This window comes from Scylla paramamosain, chromosome 37, assembly GCF_035594125.1.
Source record: "Scylla paramamosain isolate STU-SP2022 chromosome 37, ASM3559412v1, whole genome shotgun sequence".
NCBI lineage: Eukaryota > Metazoa > Arthropoda > Malacostraca > Decapoda > Portunidae > Scylla > Scylla paramamosain.
In genome coordinates this window covers 15,913,815-15,925,622 of record NC_087187.1, presented here as the reverse complement: position 1 = coordinate 15,925,622, position 11,808 = coordinate 15,913,815, and the positions used below count along the sequence as shown (strand labels likewise).

Here is an 11,808-nt window from a genome sequence, read left to right as displayed (position 1 = left end):
CATCTGCCCTCCTTTCTCGCTTCATCCTTCTCCCTTTACTCTTCTTTTCACATCACCTTCCTCCTCCTCCTCCTTCTCCTCCTCCTCTTCCTCCTCCTCCACCTTCTGTCAAATGAGTCTTGATGTGAATAAGTACAAAGTGCTTCATATACGTTATCGAAACGAGAAAGCAAAGTATATTATGAATGGTAGCCAACTTAAAAGTGTAGATAACGAAACTGACGTAAAGTGAACAGGTAACAACGAATTACTACTTCTGCTACTACTGCTACTGTTACTGTTACTACTACTGCTACTACTACTACTGCTACTACTACTGCTACTACTGCTACCATTACGGTTACTGTTACTGCTACTACTACTGCTACTACCACTACTAATACTACTGCTGCTACTACTACAGTCACTCTAAGGTTTCTTAGGACAAAGCGTGTCCTTTGTGTTGAGGGACAGCAAAGTGAAGGCTTCTCATTTGGGCCCCGCCTCACGTGCACGGTAGCCCGCCAGCAAGTCCTGCACGTGGGCGTGGCACTCCAGCACGCGTTTCTTGGGGCCTCTAATGTGAAGCTTGCCCCGCGGCGCGTCCCAAGTGTGGCACACCAAGACGCAGTAGTGGCGCGCTAAATACCGAAGGTGACACTCCCCGGCGCCAGCCAGCCTGTGCCTGAACCGAGGAGGCACCACGATGCTGCGCCGCACCAGGCTGTGGGCCTCCTCGCCACCTGCCTCCTGGGCTGCAGTGTCCTTTACAGGGGCCGCCGGGTCCTCCACGGGGGACGCTCAGCTGGCCTCCCTGTTCGACGCGAGCGTCCTCCTGCAGCGCCAGTGGCACCGCCTCCCGCGACAGGAGAGGCACCGGGACGCGGCCGTCGCCACCAGTGTCCGGGGAGAGCTGCACCTCTGTCAGCCAGTCAAACATTACAAGCAGGACGTGTCGTTTCAGGGGACAGTGCTGCTTTAGAAGCTTCTTCAGTTTCCGCTGTACAAGTTTGTAGTGGATCAGTTTGAGCTGATCCTCAGTGTGTCCCGTATAAGTCTGCAGATCCTTGGTTTCCTCGAGTGACTGATGGTGGCACCACGGCAGGAGGGAGAGGACGCAGGAGCACCCTATCAGCAGGGCGCCACACAGCGGCACCGCCACCAGGCAACACGCCGCCACCACCAGGCTTGTGTACAAGTCATCATGCTCTTGCTCGGCCAGCAGGATCTGCTCCTGCACGCAGGCCAGGCGGGCCTTCATGTTCACCACGAGGGCCACCAGCTCCCGCCAGTCGGTGACGGGGATGCCGCACTCCGACAGGGGGTCCCTTGGAGGGGCAGGCTTCAGGGGCCCCAACCACCAGGCAGTGGCCAGCCACTCCCGCACCTTCCCCATAGGAGTGGTGTGGGGACCGGCGCGCTGCCACGCCTCCACCAGAAGTCCAAGCTTGCGAGCGTCCATCACCACGCCCCACAAGGAGGAGGTGATGAGCGCCACCGCCACCACCACACTCACCACCACCACACAGATGCTGAAAGTCTTTGCGCAAGTTTTCATGTTTGGTTTGAATTGATATTGTGAGCAGAGGAGAGAAAAAAGCAGTGGTGAGGTGAATCACCATTTATGGATGGTGAATATGGAGAGTTGCCATATACACCATCAAACAGGTCACCTTGCAACTACTCCACCAACACCATCACTACACCATCACTACTACCACGTCTGCTGCTTTCTCATCAAAATAAAGTAATTTTTGGTAGGCGACTACGATACCTGATTTGACTGTTTGTTTCTTGATTATAGCTTTTGTTACACACTCGTCCATCGTGTGTCTGTTTGTCAGTCTTTCTTTCTTCCCTCTCCCCTTGGTTGCAGGTTAATTAGAGTTGAGGTGATTAACTGGCATTGATTTATTCTAATTCTTTTCATGAAATCTGTGGTTTGGGAGCTTGAGTATATAAGTACACACTGCTGAATCACAAACACACGTAACTTTTCAAGAAAAATATTGAGACCCTTCTTGCCTTGATCCTGTCCCGCAGCACCGTCACGCGTCACATCAAACCTTCCCCTGTCCCAATGTCTTCTCGGGTTTTGTCACCTTTGCCTTCAAAGCTAAGATTAAACTCCTTAATGAAACACACTTAGCAATGCAGTGTTGTCACAGTGTCAAACAAGCTGTGTCAAAATGCCATAATGATCCAGCTGTTTGTTTACAAGATGTTTGCGCAAAACGATGCATCACAGGCTCAGACACGGATAGTAGCGGTCTCTCTACCTATTATTATTATTAATATTTTTTTTCGGTTTATCTTTTATCAATAATCAGTCCCCTTAATGGTGTTGCACTTATTACAGTTCTGTTTACTTCCCTGCCTCCAGGAAATGGGAGCACCTCATTTCATCTATTTTCATTCTTTCCTATGAAATTTCTTTCTGGTTTTTACTTCTCTAACCCCGTAAGGTATTTATTGCCGACCTGTTTCCTGTTTGCCTGAAGGTGGTAGAGAACCTTCTGCTTTCCTGTCTTTTCCTTCTACAGTCACCTCAATACCCCTAGGCCAGGTCACCTCGTGAGGACCGCAGGGTCTGTTGTAGCCTGTGTGTCTTTGTAACTTTTTGTAACTCCTCCTCCTTAATATTCAACAACCTTCAGTAACTTCTTTCTTGAATTTCTTTAACCTTGTAATTTTCCAAAGATTTTTAGTTTTATGCACAGTTTCATAGGTAAACTCTTTAATTGAACGTTCTCTATGCATATTTAAGTACGCATTCTCTCTCTCTCTCTCTCTCTCTCTCTCTCTCTCTCTCTCTCTCTCTCTCTCTCTCTCTCTCTCTCTCTCTCTCTCTCTCTCTCTCTCTCTCTCTCTCTCTCTCTCTCTCTCTCTCTCTCTCTCTCTCTCTCTCTCTCTCTCTCTCTCTCTCTCTCTCTCTCTCTCTCTCTCTCTCTCTCTCTCTCTCTCTCTCTCTCTCTCTCTCTCTCTCTCTCTCTCTCTCTCTCTCTCTCTCTCTCTCTCTCCTTGATGTATGTAAGTCAAGGGAGAGAGAGAGAGAGAGAGAGAGAGAGAGAGAGAGAGAGAGAGAGAGAGAGAGAGAGAGAGGTACAAGAGAGAAGCAAAAGTATTAGTTTGTATCGCGGTGGAGGGGCAGGTGTTGTGTCATCGGTGCTTCCTTCACGCAAACAACAACACACAGCGACCGAAGTTTGACTGAAGACACGCGGAGAAAGAGATAACGTGTGTGAGTGTGTGTGTGTGTGTGTGTGTGTGTGTGTGTGTGTGTGTGTGTGTGTGTGTGTGATTGAATCTGTGTCACGTGTGTATCTTTTGTGGGTTTCCTTACAAAGACGAGAGAGAGAGAGAGAGAGAGAGAGAGAGAGAGAGAGAGAGAGAGAGAGAGAGAGAGAGAGAGAGAGAGAGAGAGAGAGAGAGAGAGAGAGAGAGATGGGGGATAGAAGACGCTGGACACTCGGGTAGATTGCCAAAGTGTGTGTGTGTGTGTGTGTGTGTGTGTGTGTGTGTGTGTGTGTGTGTGTGTGTGACTGTAAGACAAGACAAATGTCAAAACAGTCATAAAGTTAAACAAGAGTGATCCATATAAAGCGAGGAAGCAACACACCTTTTTATGTTCTCCCTTCACAGGTAAGCCGAGGGTCATTATCCACTCATCTACCTGTACATTAGCGGCGCCAGGTGAGCATAGACTAGAGATTCCTTCATTACCTTACCTGTTCTTACCTGTTGTGTGCAATTAATACTGTACCTGTGTTAATTACCTTTGTTTTACCTGGCAGTGTCTCATTCTTATTTACCTTGCCTCTGTCAGCACAACGAGACCGCCTCCTCTTGTCCTTCAGGTGTGGGAGTGAAGGAAAGGAGTGGAGGAGGTAAAAAGCGAAGACGAATAGCAGTAGACAGCTGAAAATGTTCTCTTATGGCTTCTCTATTTTCGAGCGTGGCGTGACGTGGGAACACACACACACACACACACACACACACACACACACACAGAGAGAGAGAGAGAGAGAGAGAGAGAGAGAGAGAGAGAGAGAGAGAGAGAGAGAGAGAGAGAGAGAGAGAGAGAGAGGATGAAAATGGAGATAAAGATGATGAGGAATAAGAGACTGCAGAGGATGGAAGTGGAGGAGGAAAGGAAAGGAGAGGAGGAGGAGGAGGAGGAGGAGGAGCTCTGAGAGAGATACGGTGAGTTGAGTCGACTGCCTTTTATGTACATGCTGGTATTGTGTGTGTGTGTGTGTGTGTGTGTGTGGGTGGGTGTTGAGTGTTGTTTCTCCTTGTTTCTCTTGTCAGAAAGTGAACATGAATATCAGGAAAAGGAAGGAAAGTAGTTCACTCCTATTACACAAACACTTCCTCTCTCTCTCTCTCTCTCTCTCTCTCTCTCTCTCTCTCTCTCTCTCTCTGTGAATGGAGTGTGGAAGGTGTTTGGGGAGACAGGTGGGTGGAGAGACGTTTTATCCTGTTCTGTTTTTGTCTTCACCTTTTCTGGTACACGTTCATCCTCTTCAGAAATTAAGTGGATTTTATGCTGCACTTGGAAGTCTCCTTCTTGTGTTCATTGTACCATTAGGCATTCTTATTTTAGGTCCTTGGTTATATTGTTTTCTTTTCCATTTCTTCTTTCTCCGCTCTTCTTATTTTGGTGATCACTTTCATTCTTGCCTCGTATGAAGAACTGCAGAGTACGTACAGGACACAGAAATGTTTAAGATTTAAGATTTTGTTGTTGCCTGTATCCCTTTTCTTTTATTTTGTTGTTTTTGTGAAGGAAGGAAGCCAACACACCTCCTGTCCCTTAGAGTGGGCTTCAGATTAGAGAGACGCAGCAGTGATGGTACCACGTCACCCGCTACATTTGTTTTACTGCTGTTATCTTTCTTCTCCTATTGTCAATTTGCTCCTTGTTCTCCTCTGCGAAAGGGAGCCAGCTCAGTATAAAGGGTTCATGTAAAGGAACCTTACAGGATGTCCACAATACTAAATTTATTCTACATCTTTACAATTAGGCTATATACTCGTATATATATATATATATATATATATATATATATATATATATATATATATATATATATATATATATATTATATATATATATATATATATATATATATATATATATATATATATATATATATATATATTTTTTTTTTTTTTATTTATTTATTTTTTTTGTTTTGTTGCTCCTACCTTTCTTCCCTTGTTATTAATGAGCTTTGTGTTCTCCTCCTTTGCAAAGAATAGCAACACATTACTGGAATTGGTATAGAGAGTATAAATGACGCAAAAATGATCTTGTGCTTCTGTAGAATTTTTGTTTGTGTCCTCACCTTTCTTCTGTTATTGATGATCTGCTTCTTGTTCTCCTCCTCTTGGAATAATATCAACACACTACTGGAGTTTATAAAGAGAGAATAAAGGACGCAGAAATAACTCTAACACGTTGCTAGATCTTGCTTTTTCCTCGTTGTTCTTATCGCTGTCTTCTTTTTAATCTGCTTTTTTGTTCTCCTCCTCCACTAGGAAAGCCGACACGCTGCTTGTGTTAATACAGAGTACATGAAGAACGGAAAGCAGTCGTGGCACTTGACTAGAGTTTACTTTTTGCTGTTGTTCTCATCCTACTTCTTTACGGGTACGCGCGTGGAGACAGATTTACCTCCTCTGGCTCGCTGTTGGTGTACCTCTGTGTCTTTTGATTGTTTATATGTGTGTTTGTTTATTCTCTCTTTTGTTTTGGGTTCGTTATGCTTGTATGCTTTTTTTTCTCTCGTTTTTGTTTTTGTTAAAGTTGTTAGGTTAGTTTTTTTTTTTTTCTAAGTGTTTGAATGTGTTTGTTTTATAAAGTGTGGATGGTTGGTGTTTAGGTTCAGTGTAGAGGGACTGGGTGGCTGGTGTTTGAGTTTCATTTGGAAGGTTTGGATGGGATGCTCCTCGGGGGTGTCTTTGTGGAGGCATATACACTTAACAAGGATTGAGTGGTCAGCATGGAGGTCTTAGTTTTAAACTCCTGAATGGTCGATCCATAAGTATATTCCTCGGAAATTTAAATGATTTATTTTTTAATACTTGCGGGCATATTCGGAATTGGGGAAGTCTTTTTTTATTCCCCTTCTCTCCTTTCAAATCGTTTATCTCCATTTAGAACCCGAAGCAAATAAACTGATTAATCCAATTACTAAGTCACAGAGAGGTCATTAACCCCCATCAGGTCACGTGGTCCTGATTACTCTTTAAGGAGCAGCAGATGGACCTCATTCTCTTAACATGCCGTCGTCAGTTTGTGCGTCGTCCTCCTTTGTGCTATCCTCCTTTTTGTTTTTCTTCTTTTCCCTCTTTCAATATTTGTCTTTTCTATATTTTCCATATTCCAATCTTACCTTCCTTTCTTTCCTTTTTATTCATCTTTTATATCTTTTTATTATTATTATTATTTTTTTTTTTTTATCGTATTCTTCCTCCTCACTTTTCCTTTCACTTACTGCTCTTCTTTGTCCCTTCCACCTCTTACAACTTTCTTTCCTTCCTCCTCCTCCTCCTGCTCCTCCTCCCACTTTCTAGAACCCTCCACTTCTCCACTCCCCCTCCCTTTCAACTCTTCCTCCTTCATTTGTCCCTCCCTTTCTCTTCACTTTTAAGAGTTTTGTTGGGTAGTGGACGTGTTGGTGTTGTTATTGTCGTTTTTGATATGTTAAGTGATCCTTGAGTGACTCTTTTTTCCTTGTGGTGCGTGGAAGAACACAAGACTTCTCTTTTTTTTTTTTTTCCTCCGTTACCTGGGAGTTGCTGGGTTACATTTCCTGACAATATTTTTTGCTCTCATGCTTACTTGTCTTGTCTCTTGTCTGCTGTCTGTTGTTCAGTGTTTTCTCTCATCCAGCGTCTCCTTTAATTTAGTCTGTACTAAGCAAAACACTTCATTTCACAACTTTTATATGCTTTTTTTTTTTTTTTTGACCTCTTCATGTCTCTGATAAAAAAATACAGAAAGCAAATGAAAACAACAAAATATCCTTTATTCTCGCTTTCATGAACTTTGAGAAGAAAAGGAACGTAAGCGTTTTTTTTTCTTTTTTTATGTAGGAGGGACACTGGCCAAGGGCAACAAAAAAAAAAAGCCAACTGAGATGCCAGTCCCAGAAAAGTGTCCAAAGCGGTAGTCAAAAACTGAAGGAAGTCTTGAAACCTCCCTCTTGAAGGAATTCGAGTCAGAGGAAGGTGGAAATACAGAAGCAGGCAGGGAGTTCCAGAGTTTACCAGAGAAAGGGATGAATGACTGAGAATACTGGTTAACTCCTGCATTAGAGAGGCGGACAGAATAGGTTGGTCAGTTTAGTTAACTCTTTAGGTGTCTTGATGTTCCTCTGTTATATATAAGACGCAGAAAGATGAAAAAGCATAATTAGGAATATATTTATTAACCTGGAAAGTTGAAATGTTATCTTTGCTCACCTGAAAAGTATCTTGTGATTGGTTCATATTGTTCACCTGAGTGGTCTAGAAATTCTGCCTGTCTCCAGTTTATTAGTTACGATGTTCCTCGTGGTTCAACTTGTTCACCTGGGAAATTGAAATGCCATCTTTGTTCACCTAAGAAAATACCTGATAGCTTTTCCACATTGCTCACCTTAGCAATATGGAACTTTTGCCTTTCTCCAGTTCATTAATCGTTTTGTTTCTCGTGTTTATCTGGAAAAAAAAAAAATAATTAATTGGTTAATTATCTAGAAAGTTGAAATACCACCTTTGTTCACGAGAAAAGCGCTTTATTTAAATTGGTCACCTAAGTAATATAGGAATTGTCTTCCTTCAGTTCACAAGTCAAGTTACCTTGTCTCTCGTGTCTGAGAACTGATTGAACAACCTGGAAAGTTGAAATGCCACCTTCCTTAACCAGAGGAAAATGCCCCGATCACATTGCACACCTGAGTGGCATAGGACTGCTGCCTTTCTCAACATTATTAGTTTTGTTGATTCTCGTGTTTACCTGGAAAGCTGAAATGGCGCCTTTGCTCACCTGATAACTCACAGGTCTTACTTCCCTCCCTTTAGCAGTCCAGGTGGCTCTCGTCTTCACCTGAGCGGGAAGCGTGTTAATTAAGCGTGAGTGAAGCGTTCATCCCCCGCGGCGCTAATAAGATAAGAGTGCCCCCTCCCCCTGCCTCTGTGCTGAGTCCTTGGGGGAGCGTAATGGCTGGCGCGGCGCCCCTCATGACGCTCCGCTGCCCCCTGAGATCCCTGACGGAAAATGTGATAATCTGTGGGAAAAAAAGAAAAAAATCTTGGTTGTAAGAGATTGTGGGAACTTTTACTTTTTTTTTTTTTTCCCTGTAATTGTTGAATGGATGTTTCCGCAGCGGCCTATTTGTGTATATTGTATGGTTTGATTAATTTATTTGTTTTTAATGCCATAAAAAGACTGTTATTTATCACAGCAATGCAGGAGGCATTTAGTTTTTTCTTCATTCGTTAATCGCCGTATCTGTTATTTCCGTAGTGGATTTCCTTTTTCTTTTTCTTTTTTTTTTGTAATGCATGGGAAAGAATCTTAGCTGTAACAGTAGTGCAGCAAACATTCATTTATTTTTTTCCTGTCCTATCTGTTATTTCCGCAATGGGTTTGTTTTTTTTGTTATTGTTTTTTTTTTTTTTTTTTTTTTTTTTTTTGCAATGCAGGGTAAATTTCTTAGTTGTAACAATAGTGTAGGAAATATTTTTTCCCCCCATTTTTTAATCGCCATACGTCATTGCCGCAGCGAGTTTTCTTATTTTTTTTCTTTGGTAATCCAGCGAAATGAATCTTAGTAATCTCAGTAATGCAAGAAACAATGAATTCTTCCTCTCTTTAATCACTCTACCTTTTATTATTTTCCACAGTGAGTTTCTCTTGTATAAATTCAAAGTTGGCTCCTCTGTTTAAGTCTTCTCTCTCTCTCTCTCTCTCTCTCTCTCTATCTCTCTCTCCAGGCCTTAGTATAAGCTAAGTATCTGGACCGCGGTAGCTCAGCCGGTAGCGCGTCTGACTACAATGTAGAAAGTATAGGGTTCGAATCCTGGTGATAGGTAGGATTTTTTTGAGACGATTGCCCGCTCCTAGGTTTGCCCAGCCTTAAAGAGGTGCCGGTCAACTGTGATTGGTAACGTAAAGACTGTGGAAAAAGGAACTGGCCATCCTACTCTATATGCCGAGGCCCAGGAAGGGTGACGCTACGAGTACCAGCCCTGGGCCAACACTCGTAATACGTCACACCTTCACTTTTTTTTTTATAGGAAACTTTTTTTTTTCTGAACATCAATAGTTCCCACAATAGCTTTGTGCTAAATGTTTTGCCAATTTGCCGGATTTTTATTTTCTCTCCATCACGCGCTGGTAATGTAAAAAAAAAAATCTTTTTCTTTTTCATATTTCTTTTTTCTTTCTTTGTTTCTTTTTTTTCGTATTCGTTTTGTTCTTTTCTTTTCTGTACCTTTCTTGTTTTTTCTTGCTATATATTTCATTATTTTCTTTTTTTCCTTTTTTTCCTTCTTTTCAGCATTGTCCTCCTGCACTATTACATGTTTTCCTGTAAGTTTGGTTGTTTGGTATTTAATTTCTTCCCTCTCGCTTGCAAGGTATTAGTGCGTCATTATAAGTCCTGGCAGCAGTGAGCCCCGCCTTCCATCACAGCTAATGTCTCCCAAGTTACGCCGTTAACATCAAAACTTTCTTATTTTCCCGTCTAGTATTAAAAACATGCAATGGAGCGACTCACAGTAAAGTGTTTTTTTTCTGCAGCTTTCTTTATTTTTTCTTAACCTTTTTCTTTATTTTTGAGTTTTGTTTTTTTTAATGTCTATATAACTGTCCGCTTCCTTGCCTGTCTGTCTGTGTGTCTGTCTGTCTGTTTGTCTGTGTTTTGTTTCCTTTGTTTTTTGTTTTTTTTTTAGTTTTTGTCAATCTTGATTTTTTTTTTTTTTGTGTGTGTATGTTTGTCTGTCTGTAGAAATGTATGTACGCATGTTTTTTTTTTACTTTACTTTTTTATTTCATAATTTCTTTCATTTTCTCTTCCTTTCCCTCTCCTGTTTTCTGTTTGTCGTGGGTTATTTTTCCTTTTCTTTCTTTCTTTTTTTTCTTTCTTTTTCTTTTTCTTTATTTCTTTCCTTCTTTCTTTCTTTTTTACTTATTTCTTCCCCACCCTCCCTCCCTTCCTCCCTCCTAAAGCTGTACATACACACACACACACACACACACACACACACACACACACACACACACACACATAATAATAATAATAATAATAATAATAATAATAATAAATAAATAAATAGATAGATAGGAAAAAAAAAGGACAACTGACTCACCTCCCCCGCCATCAAATCCCAGCCTTTCACAATGAGACCCAGAGCAAGATAAGCACAAGGCAATTGGAATGATGGAGGCGAACGTACGTCTGGATATTAGAACGTAAAGCTTTGGATTAACTTTGACTCATCCTCTCTCTCTCTCTCTCTCTCTCTCTCTCTCTCTCTCTCTCTCTCTCTCTCTCTCTCTCTCTCTCTCTCTCTCTCTCTCTCTCTCTCTCTCTCTGTCAGTGATGTGCGTTAAGTGTGAGATGAAGTGTGTATTATTTGTTGGTCCAGTGTTGAAGTGTATTCTTACTCTTACTACTCTTACTCTTGTGTTGTGTGTGTAAATAATTGATTGATGGAATAATGACTGGGTTTATGTGATGTGTGTGTGTGTGTGTGTGTGTGTGTGTGTGTGTGTGTGTGTGTGTGTGTGTGTGTGTGTGTGTGTAAATGTTTAGAGGTCACAGGAAGTAATTTTCATCATTATTTTTGTCGTGTTCATAATTTTTTTTAGCATGTTTTTTTAACATAATTTTTGGCATAATCCTTATCATTATTGCCGTCATCATCATCCCCATCAGTACTGGCAACTACTTCGTACTATTCCATCCTCACTTCTCGGTCTTTGCAAACCCTTGACATGAAGCAGCTGACTCGTTCATATATTGATTTTTGTTCGATTAATGATCATGAAATTCCCTGCCGTTTTTTCATCACGTTTCTGGAATATTTTCAGCCAGGGAGAAAGTGAAGTTTGCCGCACTGTTTGACTCATTCCTGAGGTGTAGGATTAATAGATAAATCTGAAAAAATAATTAACATTGTTCATGATATAGAAAATCAATGTCTGTCATCCCCTTCAAAGTCACGTAGAAATGAAAGCATCCGTTATTCGAAATATCAAAGGAACCTGAAATTAAAATCAACTTTGATTTAGAATGAAAAAAAAAGTGATATAAAAAAAAAAAACTTTCTCTTCCCATGTTGTACGAGTAACTCAAGAATGAATTAAAATATCCATTAATACTCTTATTGAAATGGTATAGGATATGAGTTTCCCCTTTTTCCTTCTGTTTTTTTTCCCCTCTCTTCCAGCACTTCCATGGTGCCGGAATAAAAGTACCTTATTTGGCTTAGCACAAAAATAGCGTCTAAAAAGTTATAGGTATTAAAGAAGAAAATTTGTCTAGCAGTGAAAGGGTTAAAATGCTTTTTTTTTTTTTTTAATGTCCACAATCTGTCATGTTTCTGTATCTTATTTTATTTATTTATTTATTTTTTCTTCTTTTGTCTTGGTCTGTCTTGAGGCGATTTCACCTGTGTCCTGATCTTCTCTTGCACATTTTGTCATTGGATGCGCGGCGGAGACTTTCACAATTCGAATGACATCAATTGACTTTTTTTTATTATTATTATTATTGTGTTATGAATGTTGTTATATTTTGCTTTGTGTTGGTATTTTTTATTTTATTTTCT

The 11,808-nt window shown here is 41.1% G+C and overlaps 1 long non-coding RNA gene across 1 annotated transcript in view; it reads left to right on the top strand.

The window, feature by feature from the left end:
* The first annotated feature begins 3,612 nt into the window (after positions 1-3,612).
* LOC135091529 (uncharacterized) overlaps positions 3,613-11,808 on the top strand; it is a 102,477-nt gene continuing 94,281 nt past the window's right edge. Inside the window, exon 1 of the long non-coding RNA XR_010262549.1 lies at positions 3,613-3,672. This is a non-coding gene — a long non-coding RNA (uncharacterized LOC135091529). The remainder of the gene's footprint in view (positions 3,673-11,808) is intronic.